Here is a 15,737-nt window from a genome sequence, read left to right on the forward strand (position 1 = left end):
GCACTATGAGCATCATCCCCCGGGCCAGGCTGACCATCACAGCTGACCAGGTGAAGAAGGAGCTGAAGAGGCTGCACGGGGGTAAGGCCACAGGACCAGATAACATCTGTCCCAGAGTTCTGAGGGCCTGTGCTGATCAGCTGAGCGGAGTGCTCCAGCGACTGTTCAACCTGAGCCTGCGCTTGGAGAGAGTCCCGGTGCTCTGGAAGACATCATGCCTGGTCCCGGTACCAAAGAAAGGGCGCCCCTCTGTCCTCAACGACTACAGACCAGTTGCACTGACTTCTCACATCATGAAGACACTGGAGAGACTGGTCTTATCCCACCTGAGACCCATGGTCAGCTCATCACTGGACACCCTACAGTTTGCCTACCAGCCCAGTGTTGGTGTGGAGGATGCGATCATCTACATGCTGCAAAGGGCCTACTCACACCTGGACAGGGCTGGCAACACTGTAAGGATCATGTTTTTCGACTTCTCCAGTGCCTTCAATACCATCCAGCCCTTACTTCTAAGGAGGAAGCTGGAGGAGATGCAAGTCGATGCCTCCATGACCTCGTGGATCACTGACTACCTGACGGGCAGACCACAGTCTGTGAGACTTCAGAACTGCGTGTCTGAACTGGTAGTGAGTAACACAGGGGCACCTCAAGGGACAGTTCTTTCTCCATTCCTCTTCACCCTCTATACTTCGGACTTTAAGTACAACTCAAAGTCATGCCACCTGCAAAAGTTCTCAGATGACTCTGCGATTGTGGGGTGTATCAAGGGTGAGCAGGAGGAGGAGTACAGAGGACTGGTCAGCAGCTTTGTGGAGTGGTGTGGGGTGAACCACTTGGAACTGAATGTTACAAAGACAAAGGAACTGGTGGTAGATTTCAGGAGGAAAAAGGTCAAACCTACTCCTGTCTACATCCATGGGAGTGGCGTGGAGATGGTGGACTCGTACAAGTACCTGGGAGTGCACATCGACGATAGACTGGAATGGTCTAAGAACATCGAGGCCATCTATAAGAACGGACAGAGCCGACTTTACTTCTTGAGGAGGCTCAGGTCCTTCAATGTGTGTAGTAAGATGCTACACATGTTTTATCAGTCGGTGGTAGCGAGTGCCATTTTCTACGCAGTGGTGTGCTGGGGCTCTGGGATTAGAGCAGTAGATTCCAAAAGGCTGAACAAGCTCATCAGGAGAGCGAGCTCTGTCATTGGGTCTGACCTGGACCCCTTGGAGGTAGTGGCTGAGAGGAGAATGATGTCCAAACTGGAGGCCATCATGGACAACTTCTCCCATCCCCTCTATGACAGGCTTGCAGGAATGAAGAGCATGTTCAGCAATAGACTGATTCACCCACGGTGCGACAGGGAGCGCTACAGGAGGTCATTCTTGCCGTCTGCCATAAGACTGTACAACGCATCCACCTTGCGTCTTGGCAGAGGCAACAGCGACAGTGACCTGTTTCTGGACTAAACGCATATACACATATACTGCTACATCTGTTCTCTTTCTTTTTCTTTTTCTTTTTCCCGTTTACAACCACTTTTGTGCAATATATGCCAGGGACCTGTGCAATACATTTATATTTATATTTATATCTATGGTTACATCTATATTTATATTCATACGTGTGATACGATTTTCTGTGTACTGTTCTGTTCTAGTTTCCTCTTGTGTGTCCGGACTGTGAGTAACTCTTGTATTGTATTGTATGTATTGTACTATTAGTATATAATTCGTTACACTGTGGCTGTGTTGTGTGTGTTAAGCTGCTGTTGCACTGCAATTTCCCTCACGGGATCAATAAAGTATCTATCTATCTATCTATGAAGAGGTCACCCAAAAGCTCAAAACGTACAGCATTCTTGCGGGATCCAAAGGTTGCCATCTCAAACTGCAAAACAAACACTGCTTCCACAAAACAAGAAAACAATCCAACTACTCCAACTACAGGCTGATCAAGGTATCTCCCCTGCCAGGTAAGCCGAGAGCCACAGGCGATGAGCCCGGAGCTGAACGGGCCCCACTGGCTCGTTTGTAAGGCCAGGTGCATTACCAACCACGACCGGCAGGGCAGAGGCCTTGAAGGCGGCCTGGGCTCCTGCAGCTGTCCAGCCACGCACTCTGGTTTCTCTTCATCTCGTACAAATCTTTTGCCTTTTACTAAAGATTTCCATGGAGAGGAGCATGAATGAGTTCCATACAATTTTTGTGCTTCCCTGCCTTCGGGTGGGGCGCAGCTGGGCTGGTCAAAGAGAGAAAACAAAACCGCTCACAATCGCTCTTATTACGGCGACTGTGGCCGTCTGCTCTGCGAGTCCTCGGTCTCCGCCTGTCTGATTGGCGCTCTTTTCTTTGGGAGGCGGGAAGTGTCCGGCCGCAAATATGAAGCGTTACAGCAACGACATGCCATGAGACGATTGACAACGATTTCCATAGGATCCCCGCGGTTGCCTGGCAACCGTCAGCTTTGCGCAGTGGCAGTATCGTAGCCTGTGAGGTTTAGCCGAGGCGCGATTATTGCTAGTTGAAAACTTTTCCCAATACCCCGCTTCCGCCGGTTTGCAATACAATCGGCGAAAGCAATTTTTGACAGTCTCGTCAGAGACTGAGCAAGGTGTTTAAAGACAGATTTTGTCATGGTAACATCATGGTAGAAAGAAACAAGCTTGTTACGTCTCAACAGAAACGCTCTTTAGCTCTTTCAGCGTTATGCAGAGAACAGCGTCTGTCGAGATCACTTTTGAGTCAGCGCGAAACGCCGTGTGCTGTCAGTTTGATTTCATATTGCTCATAGCGGCGCCCGGCCTTTGTCTGTCAAACGTTAGGTTGCGCTTCTTCATGCTGCATCGTCGGCATGAGTGGAGCTTTTTAAACGTCTGTACTTACTGCGCCCCATAAGAAATTGTTTGTCCCCGTTCAAAAGAGATTGTGCGATGTCCTGCAGCGTTCGCAAAGCAAACCTTTGACAGTTTGAAAAGAGGAATTTATTCTGCTTCCTGTGCGTGCAGTAGTTACAAAGTTGAACGTCTTTACACGATCTGCTGCAGTTTTCAGTGGGCGGGCTTTGTCAGATGGCTTGGAAAAACGCACTGTGTTTCGGCTCGGGAAACATCATGAGCAGTGTCCTGCATGTTTTCTGTGTATAGCTGTCTTTTAACGCATACAGAATTCATTCGAAATCATTGATTTCTCCAATTAACAAAGGTCCCTTTTTGAACCTGCCAGAAGCATTCTTTCAATGTAACAGATTTACTCCGAGGAAAGGCAGCATGACATTGAGAGTAGCTCAAGCTTTCAGCACCCGTATCGGACTGCGTGTATGCAGACACCGCTCAGAATCCCCTGTAAGATTCTCCCTCAGTTCCGTTGTGCAGTGCTTTACCTCTTTCAAAAGGCTTCACTTTCCTAGTCACATTCCAATGCTCATCGAACCCGGGCTGTTTCCTCCAGCGGTATAGTATTGCAGTGAGACAGCACGATGCCTGCAAGACTATGTCACGCTAAACGCCACAGATTGTGTTTGTCCCTTCGTGTCAGTCGTCCTGCAGCCACGGGAAGTGGGACACAAACATGCTGCAATGCTTTCAGGACGTTAGGATTTGTTTGTGCAACATCCGAGAAGAGTACTTGTGGCTTGAATGTGAACTGTACGTGCCCACCCCCTTTCCTCTGTAGTGCATGAGTTCCTCCCGGCATGCCCTTCGTCATTGTTCTGTCATCTTGTATTTAAAGGGTTGTATTTCTGCTGCTGAAAATAAGCAACGGTTTTCTCACAACGCCCTTTGTTCCCGACGGAGCCCTTGTCTGTCATGACATTCTTCAAAACCTCAAGCTAGAAGAAGACGACAAATATGAAGCGTTACAGCAACGACATGCCATGAGACGATTGATGACGATTTCCATAGGATCCCCGCGGTTGCCTGGCAACCGTCAGCTTTGCGCATTGGCAGTATCGTAGCCTGTGAGGTTTAGCCGAGGCGCGATTATTGCTAGTTGAAAACTTTTCCCAATACCCCGCTTCCGCCGGTTTGCAATACAATCGGCGAAAGCAATTTTTGACAGTCTCGTCAGAGCGTGACATAGTCTTGCAGGCATCGTGCTGTCTAACTGCAATACTATACCGCTGGAGGAAACAGCCCGGGTTCAATGAGCCTTGTAATGTGACTAGGAAAGTGAAGCCTTTTGAAAGAGGTAATGTCGACGCTTTTTTAACAGAGCACCAAAAAAGCGTCTTTTTTGAAGGCCTGGGTACTGAGCATTGGTGGTTCAGTGGTAGAATTCTCGCTTACCATGTGGGAGGCTCTGGTTCGATTCCCAGCCAAAGCAGTAGCTTTTGCAGCGAGCGGCTCCATCACTTGCATCCCCTTGCAACTCGCAACTGAAAACCCACTGAAGCAAAGCATTTGTTAGCCAGGTCAGTACCCGGATGAGGGTGAGCTACAGGGAAAAACAAAGTTTCCAGCTGGAAGCGGTGTTAATGGTGCCGGTGGGGGGGCGCTCACCCTGCATCACGCTTTCATGTATGCTATTGCAGACACCAACGTTGCCTAGATAGAAAACCGAAATAGCCGTGGGTTTGCTTGCTGGTCTGAAGGATCTCTCTTCGAATATCTATCATTTGTCAATGGAAGTAAAAAGCGCTGCAATCTCATACGTTCACAATCAAACTCGCAGCTGTTGTTCGACTTTATTTCTTGACTAATTACAACTGAGTGTCGCATGAGCAGTTACATAAACTTGTCTGGTATATTTGAACACAAATGCCGTTCTTCAATTAAAACTAACAGTACATTGTCAGGGACATTCAGTTCTATACAAACAAGAGACAGACAAGAGAATATTTCTACCGTTCATGTGGACTACGTGTTGACTTACTGATCGGAATAATTGAAAAGTTCGGGCTCATAGTCGATGCAGTGCGTGCTAATTAGAACAGCAACGCTGAGCTCTCAGCACCGTACTGAGCCCAGGTGTTTTTCTAAAGCTGTCAGGTGCAGTTCATTTACATGAAGGAAATCTCTTACTGGGTTCGATTACAATGCAGTAAGTAGCACAGACTACTTAGGGAGTAGCCCGATGCGTTTAAAAACGACCCGAGCCAGGCAGGAGTCGAACCTGCAATCTCCTGAGCCGTAGTCAGACGCGTTATCCATTGCGCCACTGGCCCTGGTGTGACACTGCAGGACTGTAACCCAGTGAGATCAGCACTGCAACTAGTAAAATATTACCCCCGGTCCATTCTTTTCCAAAAGTGAGAAACACCTGTTTTCTACATTTTGTCTGTTTTAAAACCATATCTCTTTAAACCAAACCAAGAGTTTGTCTTTTGCACTGATATTCTGATTCATTTCGATTTCAAAGAAAAAAAAACATTATCTTCCAAAGCATCATAAAATTGTCCATTCTTCCAGACTCTACTTCTCTCTTGTAGTAGTACAGCAGACCTTTCCAGGTGAGCAGATCACAGAGTCCGAAATATGCTTCCTCCATCAAGCAAAGTACCTGAACATGACTCTGTCTTCATAAAAGCGCCCCTGTAATAAAGAAATTAAATCCGAAATCAAGAGGGCAGTTGCCTACTGAAGTTCAAGAAGTCATCAATTTTAACCTAGCAACACATTAAGGGCTGCATCTATAGAAGTACGATTCTAGAAATGCTCACCAGATTACGTTTTAAGAAGGAACTGCGCCTCAGGTTCCGCCGAGATCTTAACTTGGATGGCAGGATTCAGAGTCCGGAGTGCGGACTGATGGCGCACGGAGGGTCCACATACTGTGGATCCCTCAGTTTTCTTCCGCGTGTTTAAACCGCCAGCGTGTGACTCCCCTGTCCCCGTGACCTCATTGCTCTGCTCTCGCCTCTGTGCAGCTGAGCCTGACTCATGGTAAAGTGGAAAAAAATATGCCCTCAACGTGAGATTTACTCTGGATCGAGGATAGATGTCACCTTTTTATCGTTGAACAGGATGTATGTGATGTGGCGACTAGGTTCAATTTTGTATCCTTTTAAAAGATTAAGGACTGCGGTGAGCGTGATTTACCACCGTTTCAGCTAAGAACCCGACGTGAGCACCGTTTAAGCTGCATAGACTCGGTCGTTTAACTCTTCTCCATTAGCAGGGTTAAGGTTAAAGAAAAAAAACATTGCTGACTTCTTTTTTTTTGCCAGCCGCTAGCGCTGATTAGCAATGTTTGTATTTCATGTTTTGCAAGTTCCATCCATTTTAAGAAAAACAAGTCGCGTTAAAGACAGGAAATGAATACTTGCATCTAATTAAGTCTAGCCATAGGCGGTTGTCTGTAAGGACCAGTTCTGTTCGAGAAGACAGAACAAAGAAGGCACCACTGGGATTCGGACCCAGGATCTCCTGTTTAAGAGACAAGCGCTTTAACCAACTAAGCCACGGTGCCCCGGGAGTCTTGTCCTTTTGCAGCCACTTGGACACACCACTCAGACACATCTGCATTCGGTGTGTGCTCCGCCTGCTCGCTGAGCAAGTTGCCACCTTTACATACAATAGCAACATCGACACCAAGAGAAAGGATGACAAATGGCTTTTATCTGGAACTTTTCATGTCCAAGGAGCTCAATGTGCTTTCTGTGTACAACAGGGCCACTGAACTCCACACTGGCCACTGAACCACAGCAGTGGCTTGCTGGCTTGACATCTCCCAAGGAAAATGTTGAAATCGCATGTGGAACAGGAAAAGGACCCTCGAGTACGAGGGAAAAAAAAGAAAAAGATCATCTGGAGCGCGCCAACCCATGTCTGGACAGCTCAGTTTTGTCGACGAGGTGGCTGAGTGGTTAAGGCGATGGACTGCTAATCCATTGTGCTCTGCACGCATGGGTTTGAGTCCCATCTTCGTTGCTCTCTACGTGTGCCCGTTCGACGTTGGCCCTCCCTTTGTTTGCTCCAGTACTAGAGCCTTACATTTTCTAGCGGTGGCTGAACATGGTATAGTAAGCTAACGTCGGTATCGAGCAGTGGCAGTAACAGTATTTACGTGCCGCTGCTGCCAAGTGGCTCTGGGTTGAGACCGCGTTTTCACTTACTTGCAGCACAAACGGAGAAAGCGATTTTTGACAGTCTCTCGAGAGACTGCGCTAGGTGTTTAGGGATAGACTTTGTCAGTTCCCCCTGGGATGATGGCCTCTCAAATAGTTTGTGATTCCTCTAGACGTTTATACAGTAGAAGCCTGCTTCGTGGCTTAAATCCAAGCTAAGGAAACGAGTTAGAGGTCTGATGCAGAACTGCGAATTCAATGAAGGGGAACACTACAGTACATTGCGCTGTATGTTGAGGAAAGCTGCCCCCTTCTGTTCCTTGTCGACCGAACAGAGGACTGTAAAGGATACCGCCAAGAAACTTTAGGATGTTGGTTGGAATCCAGCTCCAAAGAAGCCCCTTTGGGTGTTATGTCATCAAAAAGTAAGAACAGAGAATCTCCCTTTGATCAAAAGCGCAACAGAACTGTTTTCCGTGGAGCAGGTTTCAGATCCGTAGACCTGTTTTATTTGTAGGGCAGGGCGCATTCCCTGCACTGCACTTTCAAAAGCATTTACATTCGTGTTAGACGCAAGAATTGCCTTTGATTTGCGTGCTTACGAACGCCATGGAAAACGAAACAAAACAAAAGCCCTCAGCTCCTGCACTTGATTATAATGCTTTTTTTTATTTTTATTAAACATGTAGAATTTACAAATACAAATACAACAAGAGGATCAGAGTCATGTACAAGAGAAAAAAAACGCAGCAGAAAAAAAAAACATTTAACTACCAGAGGTAATTAAGTAATTATGTGATCAAATTGTATATTTTACATGTATCATATTTTCCTTGCTTTAATATTTCTCAATTATAAACTTTAGTTTCAACATGCATGCGTTTCCTGTAAAAAAATAAAACTCAGCACAGTTTTTTACAAAACAAAAAAAACGTTTTTCTTTTAACAACATTTCGAGTACCTCTGGCATTCATGAAAAAGACATACACAAAAGCAAATAACTAACTCTAAGACTGTCTAAACTATTGAGTTTTTCAAAGAACCAGAACTATAACAGTCCTTAACACTTAACTACAGCATTCCAAACTAACACTAAAGAAACACTAGTATATACTGGTATAACAAATAAAACCAAACATAATCATTAACTGAGCAGTCACTGAGAGCAAATCTCCTTCCCGTCCACAAAGGCCCTCGCTCCCACAAAGTAGGCTCTCCTCCCCTCTCTTCTGGCAGCTTCAACCTGGGGCCACAGCTGGTTCCTGGTGCTCCTGCCCGCGGCAGACAGTTCCTCTGCAAACCTCAGTTTGTTCCCATTCAAATACTCATTCCCCCTCGCCGCTCGCCACAGCATGTCCCTCGCCGTCCTCTTGGTGAACTGTATTATAATCGATCTGGGGCGCACTTGCCCAGACATGTTCGCTCTCCCGAGCCTGTGAACAAAGTCAATGGCCGATATTACGTCCTCCTGGTCCGGCAGGGTCCTTTTACAGATACCCTTCACTGTTGCAACAAGGTCCTTATCACGTTCCTCTTTAACTCCAAATAATTTTAAATTCCATCGTCGACAGTATCTATCTACATCGTTCACTTTCAATTCAAGTTCTTTAATATGCTTTTCTTGTTCGGTATTTACTTGTTTAAGAACTTTTACTTCACTCTTTAAGTCTTCAACCTCTTTAAACACACAGTCCATGGACTTTTTAAGACTTTCGATTGCGACTGTATTAAATCGAATCATTTCCTTCAGCTCACCCATCATGTTAAAGATGTTGGTTTGGAGCTCCTCCAGCGTCAGGTCACCCCTTCCTCTCTTGGCCGCCGGGGTTTTCACAGGGGTGCTGGGCAGGGACTCCGGCTCTACCGTACGAGCGCATCTCCAGCACTCTTTCCACGTCCCCTCCAGCTGCTTCACTTTTCCCTGTAGTTCCATCGATTTTCTTGTAGTGCTATACATATACGATTGAGGTATCTTAGATTTCTCCTTCGAGGACCCAGCACTCTCTTTTCTTTTCCCAGTGTTACTCATATCGAAATTCTTAAACCTAAAAAAAATCGTTTTTTTTTCTTTCAATTATAACTGAAGTTTAAACAAGTAGTGTTAAGTCTTTATTTTTCTGTAGTCAAAAAAAGCAAAAATTAACATTCAGGTCATGAAAAACTCAAAAAAACTCCTCAACCACTAAACTTTACCTCCCACCTGAGCGCCATCTTGAACGCCCCTACCACCAGAGAATGCTCACGATTTCGGAAGCTGTCTCCGGGACGTGCTGATTCCACACATCCTGAATAAATCATGATATAGTTAGTTGCTGTAGCTAGACGTTTAAATGAGTTTCATGGCCAGATGGACTGTTTCCTCCAGCGGTATAGTATTGCAGTGAGACAGCACGATGCCTGCAAGACTATGTCACGCTAAACGCCACAGATTGTGTTTGTCCGTTCGTGTCAGTCGTCCTGCAGCCACGGGAAGTGGGACACAAACATGCTGCAATGCTTTCAAGACGTTAGGATTTGTTTGTGCAACATCCGAGAAGAGTACTTGTGGCTTGAATGTGAACTGTACGTGCCCGCCCCCTTTCCTCTGTAGTGCATGAGTTCCTCCCGGCATGCCCTTCGTCATTGTTCTGTCATCTTGTATTTAAAGGGTTGTATTTCTGCTGCTGAAAATAAGCAACGGTTTTCTCACAACGCCCTTTGTTCCCGACGGAGCCCTTGTCTGTCATGAAATTCTTCAAAACCTCAAGCTAGATGAAGAAGAGGACAAATATGAAGCGTTACAGCAACGACATGCCATGAGACGATCGATAACGATTTCCATAGGATCCCCGCGGTTGCCTGGCAACCATCAGCTTTGCGCAGTGGCAGTATCGTAGCCTGTGAGGTTTAGCCGAGGCGCGATTATTGCTAGTTGAAAACTTTTCCCAATACCCCGCTTCCGCCGGTTTGCAATACAATCGGCGAAAGCAATTTTTGACAGTCTCGTCAGAGACTGAGCAAGGTGTTTAAAGACAGATTTTGTCATGGTGACATCATGGTAAAAAGAAACGAGCTTGTTACGTCTCAACAGAAACGCTCTTTAGCTCTTTCAGCGTTATGCAGAGAACAGCGTCTGTCGAGATCACTTTTGAGTAAGCGCGAAACGCTGTGTGCTGTCAGTTTGATTTCATATTGCTCGTAGCGGCGCCCGGCCTTTGTCTGTCAAACGTTAGGTTGCGCTTCTTCATGCTGCATCGTCGGCATGAGTGGAGCTTTTTAATCTTCTGTACTTACTGCGCCCCATAAGAAATCGTTTGTCCCCGTTCAAAAGAGATTGTGCGATGTCCTGCAGCGTTCGCAAAGCAAACCTTTGACAGTTTGAAAAGAGGAATTTATTCTGCTTCCTGTGCGTGCAGTAATTACAAAGTTGAACGTCTTTACACGATCTGCTGCAGTTTTCAGTGGGCGGGCTTTGTCAAATGGCTTGGAAAAACGCACTGTGTTTCGGCTCGGGAAACATCATGAGCAGTGTCAGCACAGAGAGGACCATTGTCGTGAGGCTGGTTAGCTCAGTTGGTTAGAGTGTGGTGCTAATAACGCCAAGGTCGTGGGTTCGAGCCCCGTACGGGCCAGGTCCTTTTCTCCCCTCTTACCAAAGCTGTTAGGTTCCTTTCCGTGGTGAGATGGGTTGTCATGCAACGCTGCCACATAGTGCCGACAGACAAGAGTGTTGCGGGAGAAGAGAAAAGTGTTTGATGATTTAAGAGTGTCTTAGGTGGAGCCAAAATCAAGTGTCACAAATGCAAGTGGGAGGATTTCCAATGTTTAATATGGTAAAAATAAGCAGAAGTTATCTGCCGGTCCGGCACAGTCTGCTATGCTTTTGTCATATACTGTAAAGTGGTGTGGAACTGGGTGTCGAACTGGAGCCTCACCATTTGCATATGTGAGGCTCCAGTTATACATCGAGTGTCACGTTAAATGACAAAAATCAAGAGAGTTAAAGCAGCTGGAGAGGTTTTCTTACAACTTTTGAGCTGACACAGTTTTGGAAAATGTTTCCTTCACGCTGCACTGTACAACATAGGCAGCCAAGAGTCTCCAAAACAAAACAGAATTGACAGATAGGAGAAAATTCCCACTCGTCCTGAAGTTCCCAAAATCAAGCACTGAGCATAAACAAAGTGTCTAAGTAGCGTGGGAATGCTAACCCTAACCCTAGCTGGAGTTTGAGCAATCCAGCACTGAGCGTAAAAAGATGAGTCAAAGTAATGTCTAATCTGATTATTTTCCTTAGAGCTGGTTCAGAGTTTGCTCAAGAATTTCCCTTTCACAGATGCGCAAAGAAGAATGTTGGGGGTGCACGCTTCAAGGTGCCTTACAGCTGTAGGGAGTGATTCGAGACGATTCGTGGCGTGTGCTCGTTCCCATATACCGTACACCGGGGGTGCAGTGCTAGGATGACGTACAATACCGCTTGGGCACGTAATGGCGTTATTTGCAAGTGCGGGACGTGAGGGTTTTTGTTTGTTCGTTGTTTTGCTCTGCTTTGCTTTGTTTTGCTTTCCATCGCGTTGGTAAGAGCGTAAATAAAAAGGCGATTCCTGCGTCTACCACTAATGTAAGAGCTATTTCAAGTGCGGCGTGTTGCGGCTTTTCAAATGCTCAACAGGATGACTTCGCATGCACGCGTGCTTTCATGAAGTCGTGTGTGCAACCATGTCTGCTTACGTGCAAACGGGCGTGGTTTCATGTATGCAAAAAACTTTCCTGGGCTCTTCTGAAGCACATAAAATTATTTGGAGATATAAATTAGGCTCTAGAATTGATAACTTTTTTTTCATTTTTGGCATTTTTCATCATTTTTCAGAAAGTGGTTGCAAGCCCGATATCATGCGAAGAAACTTCAGGATTCGGGGATCAGTCAATGGATTTTAAAACACATCCTAAATACAGTGTTCCTGCACCTTTGACCTCATCCAGAATGTATCGTTTTTTGAAAGGGATTGCTGTCAGAATGCACAACTGAATCCCAAACAGAATCTCTAGTCAAATATGATCATTTGTGAAACAGGCAAATGAGTCTCTCAGGTGCCCATTGCTCATTTTCAGACACATTTATGCAATACTTTCACCATGCGTTGAGCAATAGGGATTAAAGATACCAGAGGTAAGGTTTAAAAGTGATTCTGAGGTGGAATAGATCAGCGATACAGCTAGGCATCTGAAATGCGGGGTTTGAGAGCCCTTCAGGGAACACCGTACCCTAAAGGTACCAGAAGTCCACTAGTATAAGCATTAAGTCACTGTCACCCCTGTTACAATGTGATTGCTACATATCTTCATTTCTTTGGTTTTTAAGGAGTAAGAGTGCAGGGGGTCTAAATCTGCGATCCAGTGTGTTGAAGTATTTCACAACACTACCTGTAGCCCGTCTGGAAATAAATCCTCATTCTGATTATTGACCTGGGCATGTACCAAAAAATCAGTGAGCATATATATATATATATCACTGTGTTGAAGCTAAAGACCTGTATGTAATAATATGATGCTAAAATGTTATTTTCACATATATTAATGTAATAAATGATTGCTTATGCTTTATAAACAAATCTTATTAAAATAAAAGCTTAAGTTTTGTATTTATCTTGTACCATAGAACATGATTTTCTTTGTATTTCATGCCCACAAAGTGTCAAAATGACGCACTACATGATATAAGGAAGATTATCACATGCATATCGGTATTATCTTTCTCATTAATATGCATTCCTTTCATTACCTTTTAATTTTTAAAATGAACTCAAATTGTGTATAATGTTATAATTTAAGTAGAATAGGTTCTAATAATATAATGATAAAGTGTGTTGCACTACTTCACTACTTCACTGCTCTATGCCGTCTGGAAATAAATCCTCAGACTGCTTACTGCCCAGGGCATGTACCAATAAATTACAGGAGCACATCTATATATCACTGCGTTGAAGCAGGAGACACAATCACTGCAAACATCCTAAATACAGCGTTTCAGCACCTTTGACCTCATCCAGAACGTATCATTTCTTGAAAGGGATTGCTGTCCGAATGCACAGCTGAATCCCAAACAGAATCTCTAGTAAAATACGATCATTTGTGAAACAGGCAAATGACTGTCATTCCTCATTGTCAGACACGTATGCAATGCTTTCACCGTGCATTGAGCAATAGGGATTAAAGACGCCACAGGTAAGGTTAGAAGTCATTCTGACTATATTCTAAAATATTGGACTCATATTCTTATGATGGCAGACATGATGCTGCTTTTAAAACCGGGGTTAATGGACATTATATGACTGTCAATTCTGTTTTGTTTTGGAGACTCTTGGCTGCCTATGTGGTACAGTGCAGCGTGAAGGAAACATTTTCCAAAACTGTGTCAGCTCAAAAGTTGTAAGAAAACCTCTCCAGCTGCTTTAACTCTCTTCATTTTTGTCATTTAATGTAACACTACCAGTTCGACACCACTTTACAGTATATGACAAAAGCATGGCAGACTGTGCCGGACCGGTAGATAACTTCAGCTTATTTTTACCATATTAAACAATGGAAATCCAACCACTTGCATTTGTGACACTTTATTTCTGCTGCACCTAAGACACTCTTAAATCTTCAAACACATTTCTCTTCTCCCGCAACACTCTTGTCTGTCACTATGCTGTGGCATTGGGACCAACACAGACCTCAGGGTGAGCGTTAAGGGTGATGTCAGGGTGAGCGCACCATTAACACCGCTTCCAGCTGGAAGCTTTGTTTTTCCCTGTAGCTCACCCTCATCCGGGTACTGACCTGGCTCACACCTGCTTAGCTTCAGTAGGTTTTCAGTTGCGAGTTGCAAGTGATGGAGCCGCTCGCCGCAAAAGCCACTACATTGGCCGGGAATCGAACCCGAGCCTCCCGCGTGGTAGGCGAGAATTCTACCACTGAACCACCAATGCTCAGTGCCTGGGCCTTCAAAAAAGACGCTTTTTTGGTGCTCTGTGCAAAACGCGTCGACATCTGCTTCCAGCTGCAAAATGCCATTCGCGGACGCTGAAGAACTTATTTCCAAGGCAGCGGGTACAAGCGATTGGGCGTTTTAAAACCACCAGGAACAGCAAAGAGGCGCGCTTCTTTGCTTGCGCCGAAACACACCGACTGGAGGCGGATAACGTAGTCGGCAGGATTCGAACCTGCGCGGGGAGACCCCAATGGATTTCTAGTCCATCGCCTTAACCACTCGGCCACGACTACAGCAAGCCCCACTGCCGCTGCGTTCTTGCTACAATCTTACCTGGAACGCGAGGCGCCGGCGGAAGCCTATTTCAAAGTCGTTCTCTGTTTCAAAAAAACATTTCCAAAATACAAGCCTTGCAGACAGACACGCCTCAGAGGACTTAAGGGTGGCTTCATGTCGGAATGATAAAGTCTCCCCGTCCGGACATGAAAATGCCACTTTGTTACACACAAAAAAAGAATCAACAACAGAGAAATGCCCACAAGCATTTGAAAAGCCGCACCACGTCGCACTTGAAATAGCTCTTACATTAGTGGTAGACGCAGGAATCGCCTTTTTATTTACGCTCTTACCAACGCGATGGAAAGCAAAACAAAGCAAAGCAGAGCAAAACAAAACGAACAAACGAAAACCTTGCGTATAACGCCGTTACGTGCCCAAGCGGTATTGTACATCATCCTAGCACTGCACCCCGGGGCGTACGGTATATGGGAACGAGCACACGCCACGAATCGTCTCGAATCACTCCCTACAGCTGTAAGGCGCCTTGAAGCGTGCACCCCCAACATTCTTCTTTGCGCATGTGTGAAAGGTAAACTCTTGAGCAGACTCTGAACCAGCTCTAAGGAAACTAATCCGATTAGACGTTACTTTGACTCATCTTTTTACGCTCAGTGCTGGATTGCTCAAACTCCAGCTAGGGTTAGGGTTAGCATTCCCACGCTACTTAGACACTTTGTTTACGCTCAGTGCTGGATTTTGGGAACTTCAGGATGAGTGGGAATTTTCTCCTATCTGTCAATTCTGTTTTGTTTTGGAGACTCTTGGCTGCCTATGTTGTACAGTGCAGCGTGAAGGAAACATTTTCCAAAACTGTGTCAGCTCAAAAGTTGTAAGAAAACCTCTCCAGCTGCTTTAACTCTCTTCATTTTTGTCATTTAATGTGACACTCGATGTATAACTGGAGCCTCACATATGCAAATGGTGAGGCTCCAGTTCGACACCCAGTTCGACACCACTTTACAGTATATGACAAAAGCATGGCAGACTGTGCCGGACCGGCAGATAACTTCCGCTTATTTTTACCATATTAAACATTGGAAATCCTCCCACTTGTATTTGTGACACTTGATTTTGGCTCCACCTAAGACACTCTTAAATCTTCAAACACTTTTCTCCCGCAACACTCTTGTCTGTCGGCACTATGTGGCAGCGTTGCATGACAACCCCTCTCACCACGGAAAGGAACCTAACAGCTTTGGTAAGAGAGGAGAAAAGGAACTGGCCAGTACGGGGCTCGAACCCGTGACCTTGGCGTTATTAGCACCACGCTCGAACCAACTGAGCTAACCGGCCTCACAACAGCGCTCCTCTCTGTGCTGCAAAAAATCGAACTCAGGGAATTTCTTTTGTCCTCCTTTGAATAGAAAGCCGTGTAATTCAGTGTACGGGCTTTCTCGTGCAGTTTCATGGTTCTTGTAACCCAAATCCTACACTG

At 45.5% G+C, this 15,737-nt stretch overlaps 11 non-coding genes across 11 annotated transcripts; 6 read left to right on the forward strand and 5 right to left on the reverse strand.

Annotated features, from left to right (window-relative positions):
• The first annotated feature begins 2,115 nt into the window (after nt 1–2,115).
• Nucleotides 2,116–2,232, forward strand: LOC148633265 (U5 spliceosomal RNA). Its single transcript, XR_015934079.1, has one exon. It is a non-coding gene; the product is annotated as a U5 spliceosomal RNA (small nuclear RNA).
• A 230-nt stretch (nt 2,233–2,462) lies between these two features.
• Nucleotides 2,463–2,604, forward strand: LOC148633266 (U4 spliceosomal RNA). The gene has a single exon (XR_015934033.1). It is a non-coding gene; the product is annotated as a U4 spliceosomal RNA (small nuclear RNA).
• A 1,327-nt stretch (nt 2,605–3,931) lies between these two features.
• On the forward strand, nt 3,932–4,073 carry LOC148633267 (U4 spliceosomal RNA). Its single transcript, XR_015934040.1, has one exon. It is a non-coding gene; the product is annotated as a U4 spliceosomal RNA (small nuclear RNA).
• Nucleotides 4,074–5,093: 1,020 nt separating this feature from the next.
• On the reverse strand, nt 5,094–5,166 carry trnar-acg (transfer RNA arginine (anticodon ACG)). The gene has a single exon. It is a non-coding gene; the product is annotated as a tRNA-Arg (tRNA).
• A 1,170-nt stretch (nt 5,167–6,336) lies between these two features.
• Nucleotides 6,337–6,410, reverse strand: trnak-cuu (transfer RNA lysine (anticodon CUU)). Its single transcript has one exon. It is a non-coding gene; the product is annotated as a tRNA-Lys (tRNA).
• Nucleotides 6,411–6,789: 379 nt separating this feature from the next.
• On the forward strand, nt 6,790–6,871 carry trnas-gcu (transfer RNA serine (anticodon GCU)). Its single transcript has one exon. It is a non-coding gene; the product is annotated as a tRNA-Ser (tRNA).
• A 2,987-nt stretch (nt 6,872–9,858) lies between these two features.
• On the forward strand, nt 9,859–10,000 carry LOC148633271 (U4 spliceosomal RNA). The gene has a single exon (XR_015934034.1). It is a non-coding gene; the product is annotated as a U4 spliceosomal RNA (small nuclear RNA).
• Nucleotides 10,001–10,545: 545 nt separating this feature from the next.
• Nucleotides 10,546–10,619, forward strand: trnai-aau (transfer RNA isoleucine (anticodon AAU)). Its single transcript has one exon. It is a non-coding gene; the product is annotated as a tRNA-Ile (tRNA).
• Nucleotides 10,620–13,890: 3,271 nt separating this feature from the next.
• trnag-acc (transfer RNA glycine (anticodon ACC)) lies at nt 13,891–13,961 on the reverse strand. Its single transcript has one exon. It is a non-coding gene; the product is annotated as a tRNA-Gly (tRNA).
• A 213-nt stretch (nt 13,962–14,174) lies between these two features.
• On the reverse strand, nt 14,175–14,256 carry trnas-aga (transfer RNA serine (anticodon AGA)). Its single transcript has one exon. It is a non-coding gene; the product is annotated as a tRNA-Ser (tRNA).
• A 1,265-nt stretch (nt 14,257–15,521) lies between these two features.
• trnai-aau (transfer RNA isoleucine (anticodon AAU)) lies at nt 15,522–15,595 on the reverse strand. Its single transcript has one exon. It is a non-coding gene; the product is annotated as a tRNA-Ile (tRNA).
• Between the last annotated feature and the right edge of the window lie 142 nt (nt 15,596–15,737).

The sequence above is a fragment of the Lepisosteus platostomus genome, unplaced genomic scaffold, assembly GCF_059453375.1.
Source record: "Lepisosteus platostomus isolate fLepPlt1 unplaced genomic scaffold, fLepPlt1.hap1 Scaffold_48_H1, whole genome shotgun sequence".
NCBI lineage: Eukaryota > Metazoa > Chordata > Actinopteri > Semionotiformes > Lepisosteidae > Lepisosteus > Lepisosteus platostomus.